The sequence below is a fragment of the Chrysoperla carnea genome, chromosome 3 (assembly GCF_905475395.1).
Source record: "Chrysoperla carnea chromosome 3, inChrCarn1.1, whole genome shotgun sequence".
Taxonomy (NCBI): domain Eukaryota; kingdom Metazoa; phylum Arthropoda; class Insecta; order Neuroptera; family Chrysopidae; genus Chrysoperla; species Chrysoperla carnea.
Window position 1 is genome coordinate 68,596,000 of NC_058339.1, and position 16,660 is coordinate 68,612,659.

The 16,660-nt window shown below is 28.0% G+C and overlaps 1 protein-coding gene and 1 non-coding gene across 2 annotated transcripts in view; one reads left to right on the forward strand and one right to left on the reverse strand.

Moving 5' to 3' along the window:
- The window catches only part of LOC123294767 (protein rhomboid), a 253,857-nt gene that overhangs the window by 161,188 nt on the left and 76,009 nt on the right, over nt 1-16,660 (reverse strand). The gene's annotated exons all lie outside the window — the stretch shown is intronic.
- Nucleotides 2,036-2,108, forward strand: Trnav-uac. Its single transcript has one exon. It is a non-coding gene; the product is annotated as a tRNA-Val (tRNA).

Here is a 16,660-nt window from a genome sequence, read left to right on the forward strand (position 1 = left end):
TGTTTCAAACAATAATTGTTTATTTTTTAATAAAGAACATTTTGTATATTTTAACTTGTATTCTATCTCTAACAGTTTAAAAGATGGGTCCTACGGACCCAAGACCCAATTGACCTATATTGCTCATTAGAAAAATTTCAGCTTAATATCTCTTTTCGTTTTTGAGTAATCTTGATGACAGACGGACAACCGGAAAGTTAGGTGATTTCATGAACTCCTATACCAAAATTTTGTTCATGGCAACAATATTTTTAAGCGTTACAAACTTGGGGCTAAATTTAGTATACCTTGGTATATTTCATATACATTGTATAATAACACTTATCCAATGAGAATAGATTTATTCGTTTGAGAACTACAGGAACGATCAGCCCTGCAGGATTTACATATTGAGCCACATAGGCCATTGCCCTAGGCGTCAAATTGATTGAAAGGTCAACATATTTTTGCGTACATGTGAATTTGATCTTAGACATGACGAAAAATGTTGAAAAAATTTAATACTTTTGAGTTTCTGAAATAATGACGAATTCTTTAGCATATAGCATCGATAAAAAAATATTTGTTTGGAATTTTTCTCTTCAATTCAAATTGTATATGTATTTTATTGTATCAGAACTAACTGAAGAAACTTAGGGTGCCATTTTTTGCCATTGCCCAAGGGTGACGCTTTGTGTAAATTCGGGCCTAGAGACGGTATCAGAGTCATACATTCAAACTAACCGACACTTTACACTTAAAAAATCACTTTTTTAATCGGAGATGAAAGTCTATAAACTGCAAAATTTAAATATTATCTCAAAAAAGTTTAAACCTTACTTGGAATATTTGGAATCATCATAACCTTCAGGAAAAGAACGGAAAATTTTTTATCGAAAACGTGAACAAATTTGAACCGTGAAAAAGTCAAAAATATAATAAATTTATGTTGAAAGTTATTTTAGTAAAAGTTTGAACAAAATTCACAAGGGCTGTTTTTCGTAAAATCAACACCGTCTATGTTGATAAATTTTTACAACGAAGATTTCGATGATATTGTGTTGATTTTTACCACGTTGATTTTTCAATGGGTTTTTCGTCGCGTATTAAATATAATAAAAATAGCTACTAGCGTGGCTACCACATAATTATTTGATGACACATTCATTTTTTAAAAACGTTTAGAAAAAAAAGTATTCTTTGTAATTTTCACGTTCTTACGCTCTTTTTTCTAAGTTTATTTCTTTACTTTTTTTTTTGTAGTTTACATAAAGACGTTATTAAAAAATTCCGCCAAACATCGATACGGAAGATAACTTCTCGAGAGTCACGAGTAAATCGAGTGAATATTTACTAATTATTCTGGGTAAACTCTAGAACAGTAGCCCATTTCTTGACGAAAGGGTAACATTATTTGAAATCTATGAATTTATTTAAAGTTTATATTTTCATATTGGTTTGTCAATATCAAATATTTTTATGACCTCCGCAATATTCTGATAAAATCGTTCAGGTATTTTACAGACAATCGAAATAAATCCAACGAGACGAGCTTTGAACTTAAATACTACATATTGTCTCAAATAGCAAAACACATACTTTTAACTCCGGGATCTTCATTAATGCGGGTTTTCTGCATTTTGAATTCTAAAACTACACAAATCATAAGTAAAACTGCATAACTTGCGTATAACTGCATGATAAGATTATTTTACAAAAAAAACCGAATAAGATTAAGATTCGACAAAGTTGTATGGTTACAATTTTAGATTTGTGCAATTGTATACTACCATAAGAAAAAGCAATTTTTAGATTCTACAAAAAAAAAAGAATTAAATTTTGTTTTATTTTAAAACATTCTAAATAATTATCGAGTAAAATTCCATTCAGTCGCGTGCTATTTGACTAATATATATTAATTTTATTATTATTGTTAAAATAAATCATTGAATAGTAATTTAATACACTGAAATATAAACAACTTCTCTACTTTCACTTTTTCAAATTTTGTTATTGATAAATAGACAAATTAATCAATATTTAACTCATATATAACGGTTCCATAGTGTAGCGGTTATCACGTCTGCTTTACACGCAGAAGGTCTCCAGTTCGATCCTGGATGGAACCATTAAATTTTTGCATTTTTTTTATTTACTTTACATAAAAATAGTATTTTGTAAATTCAGGATTTATAAAATAGAATGCGTTAGAAAAACAATTCGAACGAACTTAAAATTTGAAAATCTCCCATGAGCCGTATTTACGTTGTCACGAATAAGCACCTTCAGGTGCGGACGTACTTAACATATTTAAATGTAATCTGGTTTTCTGAAAATTTTAGTCCTCAATTCGCTGACCTTTTCTTTCTTTAAATTAGTAGTAGGATATTATGTCTCTTTAGGGCATTAAAAAAGGATTTCTTTAGGATAGAGGTAATTAGTTTTGGTAATTGATAAATTATAAAATATTTTTCAAAACATAATAATTTTTGAATTTTGTGAATCAATTTCCAACCGGTATTTAAAAAAAAAATAATAATAATAATAACACATTAATGAGGTTCACATCAGAATAATTTTTTCATAATAATTTAATTCATCAAGTTCAGACATAAATTTCATTTATATTTTATTATCAATGAAAAATATTATTTATTATGAAAATCCACCTGTTCTTGTTTTAATTAAATGATTATTTTTCAAATTAATAAATGTCAATGTTTTGACTAACTTTGTTTTTTATTCAAAATATTTTTATTTGGAAAATATAAAAAATACAACTATTTTAATGACCAGATGATTAAAATTTTCATTGATGTAATTTATTATGACGGGGACATTTTTTTCATAATAATTTAATTTTTTTTATTAACTCTGATTTAATTTTATTGACGGAATAATTTTGATTAATTATGACGAAAGTTTTTCAATGTAATGTGAATTTAGAATGATATATATAATTGTTATATTGAAATTAATATCGGCAACTATTTGTATAGTCCGGCAGCTCCGGCATTTCTATAGTCCGGCAGCTTATCACAAAATTTTTTGTCCATAAAATCCTGTTTTAGCAGAATTTTTCGTTATTTGAAAGATATTGATTAAAATCGCAACCTTGAAAAATGAAACTTTTAATAATTTTTTTCCTTTACGGGATCTAAAGATATTTAAACTGCTGTCTGGGTTAAAAGAAAAAATTATAACTGAAAGTTTGCAATCAATTCTCGATTATAGTGTTGTTACAATCAATTGATCGATTATTATATAGTTGAAATTGCAGTGCAATTTTAAGAATAATTTTTTTCTTTATTATGATTTCTTAAAATTTTTTATTAGTAAGAAAAGTTGATATAAATAGTTATTTGAAAACTCCTTAATGGTTTTCTAGTTTAATAATTTAGTAATAGTGATTCTTAGGTTTAATAAAAGAACAAAAATAATGGTTCCATCATAACCGCTACACTATGGAACCCTGTCACAATTAGCTGATTATCCAGAAAACTGTGAGACAGGAAAAAAATAAAAAATATTGGCATCCAAAGAGTATAAATTAAATCGTTCCATCAAGGATCGAACCGGGCATCTCTGCGTGTAAACTACTGCCAGTTTACGAGCCATAGTTGAAAGTTGAAACACATATTTAGATTAATGTAATGAAATTACTTTTTGCCCATATCTTATAATTTTACGCAGGTCTAGATGATCTCTTTATTATTCGAGCAAATTTTTTCGTTCGTGTCTTGTAGTGAATAATTTCGATTCACAAAATTCATACTTATAAGGAAACTAATTAATATTAAATATTTTCTAGAATTTTGATATAAACTGTGATTAGGTACATAAAAAAAACTCATAAAATATAATTTCAAAGAATATTTAAACTTGAAACGTGTAATGAATTAATGAAGTCGAAAAAAGTACGGTTTCGTTTTATCATTTTGAAATTCTTGGGTCTCTAATAATAATAATAAACGATTAAACAATAATAAAATGCTTATGTATGTTTAATTATTTAAAGAATTTATTATTTCTTTTATATTATTTGCACGTTTAGTAGGTACACGTTTAAATTTTTATAGTAAAAAAGAGTATTAAATATCTAAATTTTTCTTTCTTATAAGCATTCGTTCTAAAAATTTTATTATATCATATTTGATTGTTGGAGATTTCTTTCAAGTGAATCACATTGCAATCGGCAGCCATCCACAAAAATAGACACACGTGGAATCATTAAAATATTCCAGGTATATCAGAATTAATGGTCAATAGTCTAGAATGTGATAAATTACATCAAAACAAGCATTTTAGTATAGGGAACATCCATGCGTGCTTTGTCAAATTTCTGCCAAATCGGTTGAGGTTACGCAAAAAATGTTTCAGACATAAATTATTGACATTTTTATGAGAAACATTTTTGTTATTTTTTTAAATTTTGTTCTAAAAAATGGAAAATTTCTGGGATATTGTTTTAAATTTTCTTTGCAGTTAAATCCGGTAAGCGAAAATTCAGGAAAGGCTCTTTCTTTTATTCCTGATAGTGTTTTAATACAATTAAAAAAAGGATAAAAGAAATGGTTCCATCCGCACTTTCTACCGCTACACTATGAAATCTTAATACCCATATGAAATAAATTAATACTTCAAAATTAGCTATTTTAATTAAGGATTATAAGAACAAAAATTTCTGGTTCCATCCATAATCGAACTGGAGGCCTTCTGCGTGTAAAGCAGTCGTGATAACCGCTACACTATGTAACCTGATTTTCAACGGTGTATAGACTTAATTAAATTGATTTAGTGAAAGTAATTTTGTGTTAACATCATTATTGTGTGCTCGAATAATATTTGAAACGCCTCCGTTTAATAATGATTTTTTTGATATTAAATAATTTTTTGATGGTTAAAATGCTGATATTTGGCAATTAATCTCAGCAGTTTATTTCGATTATACAGCTCCGATTGTAGTACTTCTTTCAGAACTGTCGATAAAGCAGAGGTGGCAAGAAACCCCCTACAAATTTGAAAAAAACCTGCCATTTTTATTCATGTTAACTTTCTCCCAAAAAATCGAATTTCATAAATATGCGCGGTTCGGCATCATTTTCCTTGTGTGAAAATCCCTCCGATTGGAATTTTCAATCCATTTCATTTACAATCTTTGAGTGGCTGTTTGTATAAAAAAAATAATTTTTGGTTTATTTGCTACAGAACTATGTTTGAAAAAATTATCATAAAATCCTACAACGATTTCCAAAAAAATCTTGAAAAATATAAAGAAGAAAATAAAAAAATTTTGGTATATTTTGGTGGAAGTAAGGATGATGAAGGAAAAAGTTGGTGTGCCACGTGTAACTTGGGTATATAAAATAATCATATTATAGCATAAAATATATTGTTTAATTAGAGCATAAAAATTCATGTTTTTTTCTTGTTAGAAAAAATCAAAATAGCTGAATATTACTTACAACTTGTATTTTTAGGTCAGTAAATAAAATAAGTTTCTTGTTACAGCTATGGAAGTAATAGATCAAAAATTGGATTTACTAAATGAAGAAGATACAGTATTTCTTGACATTGAAGCTGGAACTTTTGAAGAGTAAGTTTATTTTTTTGTACATACTGTTATACAGAATGGAATACACCAAGGCAAACACGAAGCAAATTTTAGGTAAAAAATCGTAATATAAAAATTTAGAAAATTTGTTTTTTTATTTTTAGTTTTGATTGGATCGATACGTGATACGAAAATCAATTATAAATATAATATTTAAAAATTAATATATAATAAGTTTCAATTTTCAATTAACCGACTACCTTTAGCAATTACCTACTCCAACTGAAAAGACTTTTTCTTTCATTTCAGATCGAATAACTTTGAAACTAAAATATTATACTTTTCAGGATCAATGATATAAAAAATCCATTTCGAACAGATCCCAATCTTAAATTAAAGATACTACCAACATTAATAATTTGGAACACAGAAAAACGTTTAATCGGTGGAGAAATTTTAAATGAAAATGTAGTTGAATTATTTTTTAAGGGTTCAGGAAAAGATACAACTAGTGATGCACTATCTATATCTTTATCACCAGAAACATCCGTAAAAACAGGAGCAACTAGCATTCGGTCCAAAAGCATTACATCCAAAAGTGTTCACTCCAAAAGCATTCACTCAAGGCATTCAGAAAGTCAAAGACCTTTTGATTTATAAATAAGAATAATTTATATTAAATAAAAGCTTTAAAATGTTTTCAAATTCTTTTTCAAACTTTTCCGTTGTGGTATAAGACCATCAAAATTCTGAACTCACGTCATGAAAGAGAGATTTAAAGAGCTTGAGACCAGTTGCGTTTACAACGTTTAATTGTGCACATTTCCGATTATACACTTTTTATACCCTTTTAGATATATACGAAAATTTTCCAGGCAGTTTTGCCGTTTCTAACACTGCGCCAGATATTGTTCTAATAACTAAAGAAAAAAAATGTATATAAATCATTTTAGTGTGGCTGCAATATAATTGTGTTTCATAATAGGAAATATTCATGCATTTTTTTTAAATATTTTTAATTCATTGTTTACACCGTTATAACAAAGTAAAAAATATAAATACTGCTTAAAAATGCTGTACTTAAGTGTAAAAAAATATTTAAAATACATTATAATTTTGAGAATTTTAAACGCAGTTTTTTGGCGCTCTCTGTTGATGACGTATAAGTATGTGAACTGTCAATTGGTGACAGTTCAATGTATAATTTACACTTTAAAAAAATGAATTTACAAGACACTCGTTATTTTTAAGTTTTCTAATAAAAAAATATAAAAAAATCCGAAATTCAGCATACTTAAGATAATATTTCGAAAACGTTGCTAACTATCGCTTGTATTATTAGACCGTGAACCCATAAAAAGTCAAAATTCTTTGATACGTTTCACCTGCCTTTGGAAGACCGATGAAGATGATTTTATGATGATTGAAGAAGATGATTTTAGTAAAAATAAAATTGATTAACAGTTGATTGGTGAAGCATTAACGAAAATACTTGGAATAACAAATTTATTTTTTAATATATTTTGAAACCTGAACTGTTCCTAGTTTCAGCTAATAAATTTTATTTATAGGAATATAAAAATGAATATATCTATCTATGAACTTATAAACTAAAACACTTATACTTACAGTATTGAAAATAAATCGATTACTCACCTGGAATAAAAATAAAAGATATTAATTATTTGGTTCAGAAAAAATGAAAATTGAAATACTGAATAAAAATTATGTTATGTAAAATCGGTCTATTTGATTTAACTTTTAAGTGATCCTCGAAATTTTAGGCCATGTTTACTTTAGAATATGTTTATTTTCATTATCGGTTTGAGCCCAATGAAGTAAACTTTTTATTGTGTTTCGTCGAATTAAAATACCTACTACATGGTAGAAATAAATGGCGTTTAATACAATGCTATGGTTAATTCGGCGATTGAATGGCAATATTTTGTACAGGTGAATAAAGATATTTTCTCAGAATATAACCGATTTTAGTCGATATTCTAGAAATTACTCATCAAAAGGATCAAATTACACAAGAAAATAATTTTAATCCAAATTAGAAACAAATTTTCCAATTTATCGAAATTTTTCTGAAAAAATTGAGGTAATCATTAAAAAAAATTTTGTTTGGAATTCGGTTACACTTGACAATTAATATAATTGTGGTAATTTTGACCCAGAAAATACAAAACACAAGTTTATTTCATGATTAAGTGAGAAATTTTTCAAATATATCCTAAGATCCTATAAGAAAGGCTTCCATTACAGAACCATATTATATGTGATTCTTCTATATGGCTAGCCGTCCATTTGAACCCGTAAGAGGGGCCGTCATAGAGGAGCAACCTCTCTCTCGGCTGGCCATATAATTAGAAATTATTGTTGTCTACTCTTTTAATGTGGCCAATTTTTGTTAATTTTAGAGTCATAATTGTTCTAGAAAATGATTTCAATCCAAATCTGCATCCGCGCTTGATTATATACGTATATAATTGTTCATTAACATTTTTGAAAGCTGAAGTTGTTTTTAAAGGCACGCTTCATACTTGAACAATTTTTTATTTTCGCATAATAAATTCTTAACTAAAATTTAAAAATTTTAGTTCTATTAGGCTAAAAGGAATTCTATTACTAAGTTTTACTTTGTTAATCTAGAATTAATTTTAATACTATTAAAAAATTGTATAAGTAGATTTTAGAAATATTACATATATTGACTACCAAGGATTATGATTAGTAAGTACATATTAAGAATAAGTTTAACATATAATTTGGTTCAGCTTGAAAATATTTTTAACCCCCAACTATCAAAGACTTCTTTTATAAATATAGCGTGTCTGTGTATCTGTGTGGCTGTCTGTAGCATTAGCTTCTAAACGGGAGAACCGACATTTATTTTCAGTTTTTATTTTTTTGCAAGGTAATTTGATCGACAAGTTTCATGAAAATTTGCCCATCCGTTTGAAAATTCTAACCTCGCTTTTGAAACAACATTCTCGATCAAATTTTCTTTCAAAAAAAGCTCAAAATCGGTTCATCCGTTTAGGCTACAGCTTTTTGTAAGATTAAAATCATTGACGTAACTATCACACTGATGCTATTTTCCAAAAAAAGATCTTTCCCATAAAATTGGAGGGTTAAAGCGCTTAAAAACTTTTTTCAAATGAAAATTTATTGAGTAATGAGTAGGATATATATAAGTTTCTGAATAAATTTAATTTATCGTGCTTATAATTGTTAAGAATTCCAAGCAAATATTTTTCCTTAAGGTTGATGTTTTATACGAAGAGCCAGGCTTAGGCACCCTGCTCTGTATTTTTGTTTTTAGTTCAATTATTTCTAGCAAAAAACTGAAATGAAGGAGAAGCTGAAAAGTTTTTGTCTCATGAAAATACCGATGTATACAAATGTAAGAAGTATGGCGTATTTTGAAAATTTAGTTTATCTAGCTTTTTGATATATTTAGAGGCTCTTAATTTGGTGTTACGTGTATTCAGCAAATCGCGGCAATTCATACGTGATAAATTAACCGGCGACAATTCACCTGAAGATCAATTTTTCGAATATTCCTTTTAACAAAACAGGGCTTCAACTTTTTTTTGCTACAAAATAATCTGCTCCATGAGTTGGTCATGTTTCTGATTGGGCCGATGTAGTACGGGTCTGCGTTCTATGAGTTGGAAATGCCTCTAAAAAGATCGAGTTAGCACAGGTCTGCTAGTTTTTACTCCTTGCATTAATCCTATGATTGATTCTTCGGGTTGTTCATGCTTTTAATGGGTCCCAGCTAGCACAAGTCTGCCGATTTTTTGCGTTAATCCTGTAATTCCTTTCACTAACCAATTCATGTATTAATCACGCCTCTAATAGGGTCAAAATATGATTTGTGGGTGTATCGTTGTGAGTGATTTAGTCTGCGGATAAATTATCATCGGGTGATTTTTTTACGCAACCCTTAAATTTGGTATACATACTTATGAATCAGTCTGTATATAGATTATAAAATTATTCATATTGTACATTACTATTTTTGTTCAAAATTATTGTTATTAAAAACGAACAGAGAATAACGAATAAAATATTCCTTCTGTTTGCTTCTCCTCCAAAAATACTTGCTAATGTTTTTAAATATTTTTTACGTGATCGAAAATCAGTTGAAGAGATTAAGTAAACTATACGTTTTTAGTTTATTAACAAGGATATTACATACAATATAATAATAATAATAATAAGTGTCATATATTTATTTTTATAAACTGATATATAGATAGGTAGGTGTACTTCTATATTCATACACCTGAGAACTTTACCACAAAGGACTCTACCAACTAAAGTTTTTGTTATTGTTGTAAAATATATAGATTTTTAGCGTGTCTACGCTTTTAATTTTTTTGTTTTGTTAAGCTATAAGATATGATAACTTTTTGACAGAAAATGATTGTTTTCATCTCAAAAATCGAAATGAAAGGATTATTGTAAGGTGCTAGAAGACTGGCAGTTGTGATGGACACAACTATTCACTTCCCTTGCCCTCACACATCTTCTCCTTTTGTTCGAAATTTCATGGATTGTAATTCTCATGGATTTGTTTTAAAATGATATCCTAGCTCTGACTATCTAGCTTTCTATAGGTGAAAGAATCTTAAAAATCGGTTAAGTAGATTCAAAATGACGAATTTTCGTCGAAGAGTATCGTGAGACACTTCTTTTTGTCAGCACTAAGGGAAATTAGATTTTTTCAATCAAAAACAGCTCTTTTTAAAATAATAGAAGTAACCAATATATCAATAATAATATTGGGTGATATTACCCTTAAATGGAAAATTTTCCGGGTGTCTTGCAAAAATCTTACAATTAGCGGAGAAAACAAAAATTGATAGTGAAAAGATGATTGGCAAAGTTTTTAGGTTTTATGATATGTGGCCTCATAAGATTTTTAATCAAATACGGAAGAAGTGTAGAAAAGAGGGATTTAAAAGGATCCCGATTATTTTATTTTTTTGTGGTAAAGACAAGGATTTTTGAAGGAAACACAAAATATACATAACATTAATCAGAAAATTATTGGTCTAGCTAAAAAGATTCGCCTTACCACAGAATTAAAAAAGTAGTTAAGAATAATTTTAATCACTTTTTTTTTTGAGATATATGACCACCTGAGTGGAACCTGAAAGTTTAAATTTTGTGTTGTGTAGTGTTAAGGTGTTAAATTTTTTTATATTAAAAGTAATGTTTACTTTATATTATATAAAAATATTTATTTTATTTGTTTTCATAATAATTGTTATTTTTTATTTCTCTAATTGAATTAACATATTTTTTTATTGCTTATGAATTTTCTAATACCACACTCGTAAACGACTGTTTAAGAGTCAAAGATACATTTTTTGAAAAATTTACGAGCAGGTTATTTTTTAATAGGTTGGGTAGGGAATGATTTTTAATATTGCTCTTTTACAGAAAATACAATAGGTCTGTTGACTAAATTTTTTTTACACTTCAGGTGAAGAGTTCTCTCTGCACGGGCAGAAAAATGAAGTTGGTTTTTGAAAATATTTAGAAGTACGCAAAATATGAACGTTTAAAGTTTCTAATTAAACCATAGAATATTATACATAGAGAATATTACACACGAGGGATCTGTTAGCCTGAAAGTGGATTCTCTATCTTCATATCTCTACGAATTAAGGAAGATATAGGTTAGTGTCGTCACTGTCCGATATCCCCTTAGATATACATTTGAAATACATATAAAACGTTGTTTTGCTAAAAGGAGATGGACAACAATCTTTGAATGCTTATAACTTCTTCGTTTTTTAATCAATTTTGATTTGACTTTCAAATTTTGTCATGGTATCAAGTCTAGTTTTACTATTTTATGCGTAATATGGCAAATACCACATCAGACAACTACCGTATTCTTTGTAACTAAAACACTAAAAACCAGACATCAGATTCTTTAACTTATTTACTGATTTAGGTGAAGGCTTATTCACTTAGGTGAAACCCATTTTCTATTCTTTAACCTCTCAAATTTGAATTATATTGACCATAAGGCAGCTATTACAATCTAGCCAAAACAAACCTATAATGCTAACCTGTAGTCAAAGGTTTAAAAAATGATCGAAAACATTAAAATAATGACAATTTCTCACTAAACTTTTATAGCCGGAAACCTTCCTTTTCTAAATACATGGTGTTGAAATTTTAGAGTAAAAATATTTTTTTTTTTAAAACTAGAAGGATTCTTTAGAAAAATTAGAAATTTGTAGTATGAGTTACAGATCTTTCACGATTTAAGGCTTATGATTAAAAACTAGAAGGATTCTTTAGAAAAATTAGAAATTTGTAGTATGAGTTACAGATCTTTCACGATTTAAGGCTTATGATTATGAAAGTCAGTGATGAAAAAAATTATGAAAGTCAGTGATGAAAACTAGGGTGTGCTATCATCCTGTTTCGAGATAAAAATCTCTAGTGCCACTGACTTTATTGCAAATACACGAACATTATGTAATGCTCAAGTTTTCTAAGCAGCATTTATTTATCATCTGAAGTTTTGCTATTATAACTTGAACCACTCTGTAATTCATGACTTTTCACTCAAACCTTAAAAAGGATGGTCATTATGAGGAAAGCAATAAATGAATGAAAGCAAGAAAAGTGGCAATTCACTTGCATTCCAATGTCATAAAAATGTTATACAAAAATGTTATTATTGAAACACGAAGAGTACCAAAAACGTGCTTGGTCCCAATTTCATAATTTCATAAAGATATTGTTAAGTAATAAGGTAGAACTAAGTAAGGTATTTATTTATTAGCCATCTTTTTCTTCTTGCTCGTTGTATGTTTTTGTCACTTATTATACAAAAGTAAAAAAAAAAAACGTAAAAGAAACGTGAGAATTATATCACTTTACATTTAAAACAAATTATACAACTTTTATTATTATAAATCTATCAATTGTTATTAAATAAATATAATTTCTTCTCAATGAAATTTCCGAAAAAGAATATATTCACTTTAAAAACATAAAAAATAAAATATACAACACCAAAATGGAATTATGTTATAAACTAAAATATTCTCACGTACAATCGCTGAACTTTTCTATAAGTACATATATAAAATATTCACATTTTTAGACAGAAGATGTATTTATTTTTTATTCTTTTTGAAACATCATGTTCTTTCGTCTTTTGAAGTTTTCATTGTAATGCCAAAAAGCGTTTCTGTAATGTTAACATGCATCTACAAGTAATAAATGTCATTTGAACAAGAGATATTACAACTAATTGAGTCAATTGTTTTTACACCCTATATATGAATTGTGGTCCGTGTAGGCGAATTTTTGGCAGAGGTACACTTAATCAGGCTTAATCAGGAATTACTTAGCTTTGTTACTTCTCTACGCCGCGGTTGACACTGCCGTTTTTTTGGTCTTCGTAAATCTATTTGGGGCCTCGACCCAAAACAAATTTTAACTTTTTTTACATTAACATTACGAAGAGGACTAAGAAAAAAGTTTGACAAATAGGAACGAAAGTGGGAAGAAAGAGGCAAATTTTTTGTCACAGTGCTCCCGTTAGGGGCATTGGCTAAATTTACCAGAGACCCCACACGGGAGCCTCCTGACCAAATTTTTTTTGTTGGAGACCCTTTTTTTGATGGAAGCTTCTAGGAGGCCGTTTTTGACTAGGGAAAATGCGGAACTGCCTGGCTTGCATATCAATGCTTAGTGAATCTAAATTTTGTTTTTATGTTTAATTTCAGAAGATATTATTTGCTACCCAAGAGATAAATCTTTATCGGATTATTCTCTACCATCAATACCATCCAAATTACAAATTTCATAATTAATACTCCCAACAGAAATATTAATACTCTCAAAAATTTTTGAACTGTGTTGAATCAATACCAAGTTCATTTCCCAATACTTTGACTACGTGATTACCTGATTAATAAAATAAAATAAATTATTTTTCAGAAATAAAATCAACTGCCCTATTTCAATGAAACTAATTGTAAACTTAAATTTCTCTGATTATATGATAGCTTTTCCCATGATAAAAAAAAAACTTTATTTAGACTAAACTAGTTCTCTAATTGTAATAAAATGGTTCCACTAAACCAATTATCAATTAAAATTTATATTGTTTGATTATTGATCACAAGAGCAGAACTCATAGAATAATCTTCATTTATATAGGTGCATTGATCATTCGATGTAGTATGTGCGAAGTTGTTTTGGAACTATGTTCCTTATCGTACAATATTTGTTTGCTGAATGAGAGTTAAAACCAAGAACCGACATATATTTTACCAATCAAACTAAAACTTTTTCAATCGATTCAGGTTGCCATTAATTTTGAGAAAATGCAAAAATATTTTTATAACTGTCAATTTGCATTTTTTGTCAAAATTTTAAGCTTTATCATTTAAAAAAATTGAGTTGTGAAAGTTATCAGAAGTTAAAAAAAATTTAAAGTAAGTACAATGCAATTTTCATATTATGGCATAGTAAATACCCCGATAAAACCAAACGTAATGTATATATTGGGTTGATTACTAAATCAGAAGTATGCCTTTTTTAATCTAATACTACAATTATTTCGTCCAGTAAAAACTAAAAGTAGCTATAAAATTAAATACTTTAAAGAATCAAAGAAGTATTTGACTTCTAAAATTAATACCTTTAAATTTTGAGAAAAATATCTTGTAAATAAAAAAAGTAAGCGCTACATTTATAATGTACGAAAGGAATTTAATTCCAACCGAAAGTCCAGAGTAGCAATTCGTGGCATCACAGCTACAAAACATTGTAGTGTTTTTATTTGGACAGGTTATAGGTTGGGTTGAAAAGATCGATAATTATTTCCGTGTCTCTCCAGTCAGTTCTAGCCAGTTGAGAAAATCTTGTCTCATAAAAGTAAATCTTTTTTTTTTTTTGACTGCAGCATCGACACAGCCCATGATCTATTGTTTCTCGTTTCTATTTAACTATTATTTCCTATGTAAGTGTTTATATAATTAATTTTTCAACTGTTTTTCTAATTTTATTTATTTATAAGAAGTAAACAAACATTAATTTATAATACTTCTGATAAAAGTTTTATCATAACAAATGCAAGTAAATATAATTATGTTATTAAAACTAATAATTTCTAAGTAATTTTATTATTATTATCTTATTATCATACACTTGTCATCACATCATCATATTACAAGGTAAAAGTTACAAGTTTATATTGTAAGTACTTATCAAGATGCAGATCGGTGTTTGTTGTTTGTATTTTTTTTATTTGTATAATTTGATGATGCTGTTTGTTGATAAGTGAAAACTGTTATTATTATCATATCATGATGAGACGACCAACTAAGTAACTCAAAGAAAAAAATATTATTATTTTAATTGAATTCAATTATATTTTTATAACTAGCTGTGAACTACCCGCTTTGCTGGGCAACATCCCCACTTGCACCCCTCCCTCCACATTTCCTTGCGTGGGATAACAGTTTTGTAATGTATACACGTCATGCTCTTTTATTTGATACCCCACTTAGGTATATTTGTAAATATTCGATAATTCAATTCCTTCCCACTTTCTCGCTACACCTTTCTACCCTCCGAAGGTTAAAAGTAGATAAAAACAATAGATCTTTGAAGCTGGTTGTATATCGTGTCAATATTTGAGCTTAATCGATGCACAACTTTTTTAGTTTTTGAAGCATATCCCTTTCAACCCCTATTTCAATCCCTTACTCTACTATAATATGGATGTATTATACATAAAAACCTTCCTCTTAAATCACTCTAAAAATCCGCATCAAAATCCGTTGCGTAGTTTCAAAGATTTAAGCGTACTAAGGGACATAGGGACATAGGGACAGAAAAAGCGACTTTGTTTTATAATATGTAGTGATGATTTATAATACGACAAACTTTAAGGATATACTAGCACCAAGTCAATTTTAAATAAAAAGCTTGAACTTTTTATAAGAAGTTAGACTATAAGTCTAAATCATTTCTGAATATTTTAGGGGCGGTTGCCTGATTATTTAAGTAAATAAATGACTTCTAAAGTAGGCATATTTAACATTGGATTTATGGTAAAATGTGTGTTGAAATTAAAAAAAAGGACTAAAATTAAAGTTAAATTCTTAATAATTTATTGAAAACAAAAAAAGCCGTTTTGCCCGTCTAATTAAGGATGTATGAGCACGGTAGTGGGGCACATATTTAATGTATATATATGTATATATATTTTTTTTTTTTTTTTCAATTTTGATGGTGAATTATGTTATAAATAATTTTTCTAAACTTGTTTTGGCGCTCGTACTACCTTAAGATAAAAGAAAAACTCAAAAACTATTTCTTCATTGAACTACCTTGTATTGTGCTAACTACATCCACATCAATAGATTTTTTCTTAAATTCTACTTTGTAAAATAAATTTTGATTTTTGGTAACTTTTAATTACTGTTCATAGGTGGCTTTTGACATATTTGAAAGGCATATTTTGCTTTGAGTACTTTGAACAGTAATCAAAACAAAATTATTATTATCTTCGTAATTTACCAATAAAATAAGGTTGATCTTCACCCATCTGATAACAAGATGAGAAATATTTTTTATGAAATTTTATTGACTTTTCTTATCATAGTTTTTCTATCGAAAAGTGTTCATGGCTATTTTTTTCAATAAAATTAATTTTAATCCATTTTGCTGAACGGTTTTTTCAGACAAGCTTATACTATTATTTTCTTAATTAAATTATCTTTCTTCTGATATCAATTTTGATTAGTTAACGGATCGGTGTAGTTACCTATATTAAATTACCTGGTCATCTGGTATGAACAGATCTGTTTACCAATCAAAATTGGTATCAGAAGAAAGATAATTTAATTACGAAAATAATAGTATAGTATTCCCTGAAAAAAACTGTTCATAGAATAAAGTGATTGAAATTAATTTAATTAAAAATAGCCATGAATACTTTTCGACTCTTTCGAATCTTTTTTTCTTCATTTTAACAAGTTTTAATAGAAATAAAAAACCTTCTAGACTAGACATCCCCCGCTATTTTTTTTTTTTTTTTTTTGGTTTTATGAATAATAATATTGT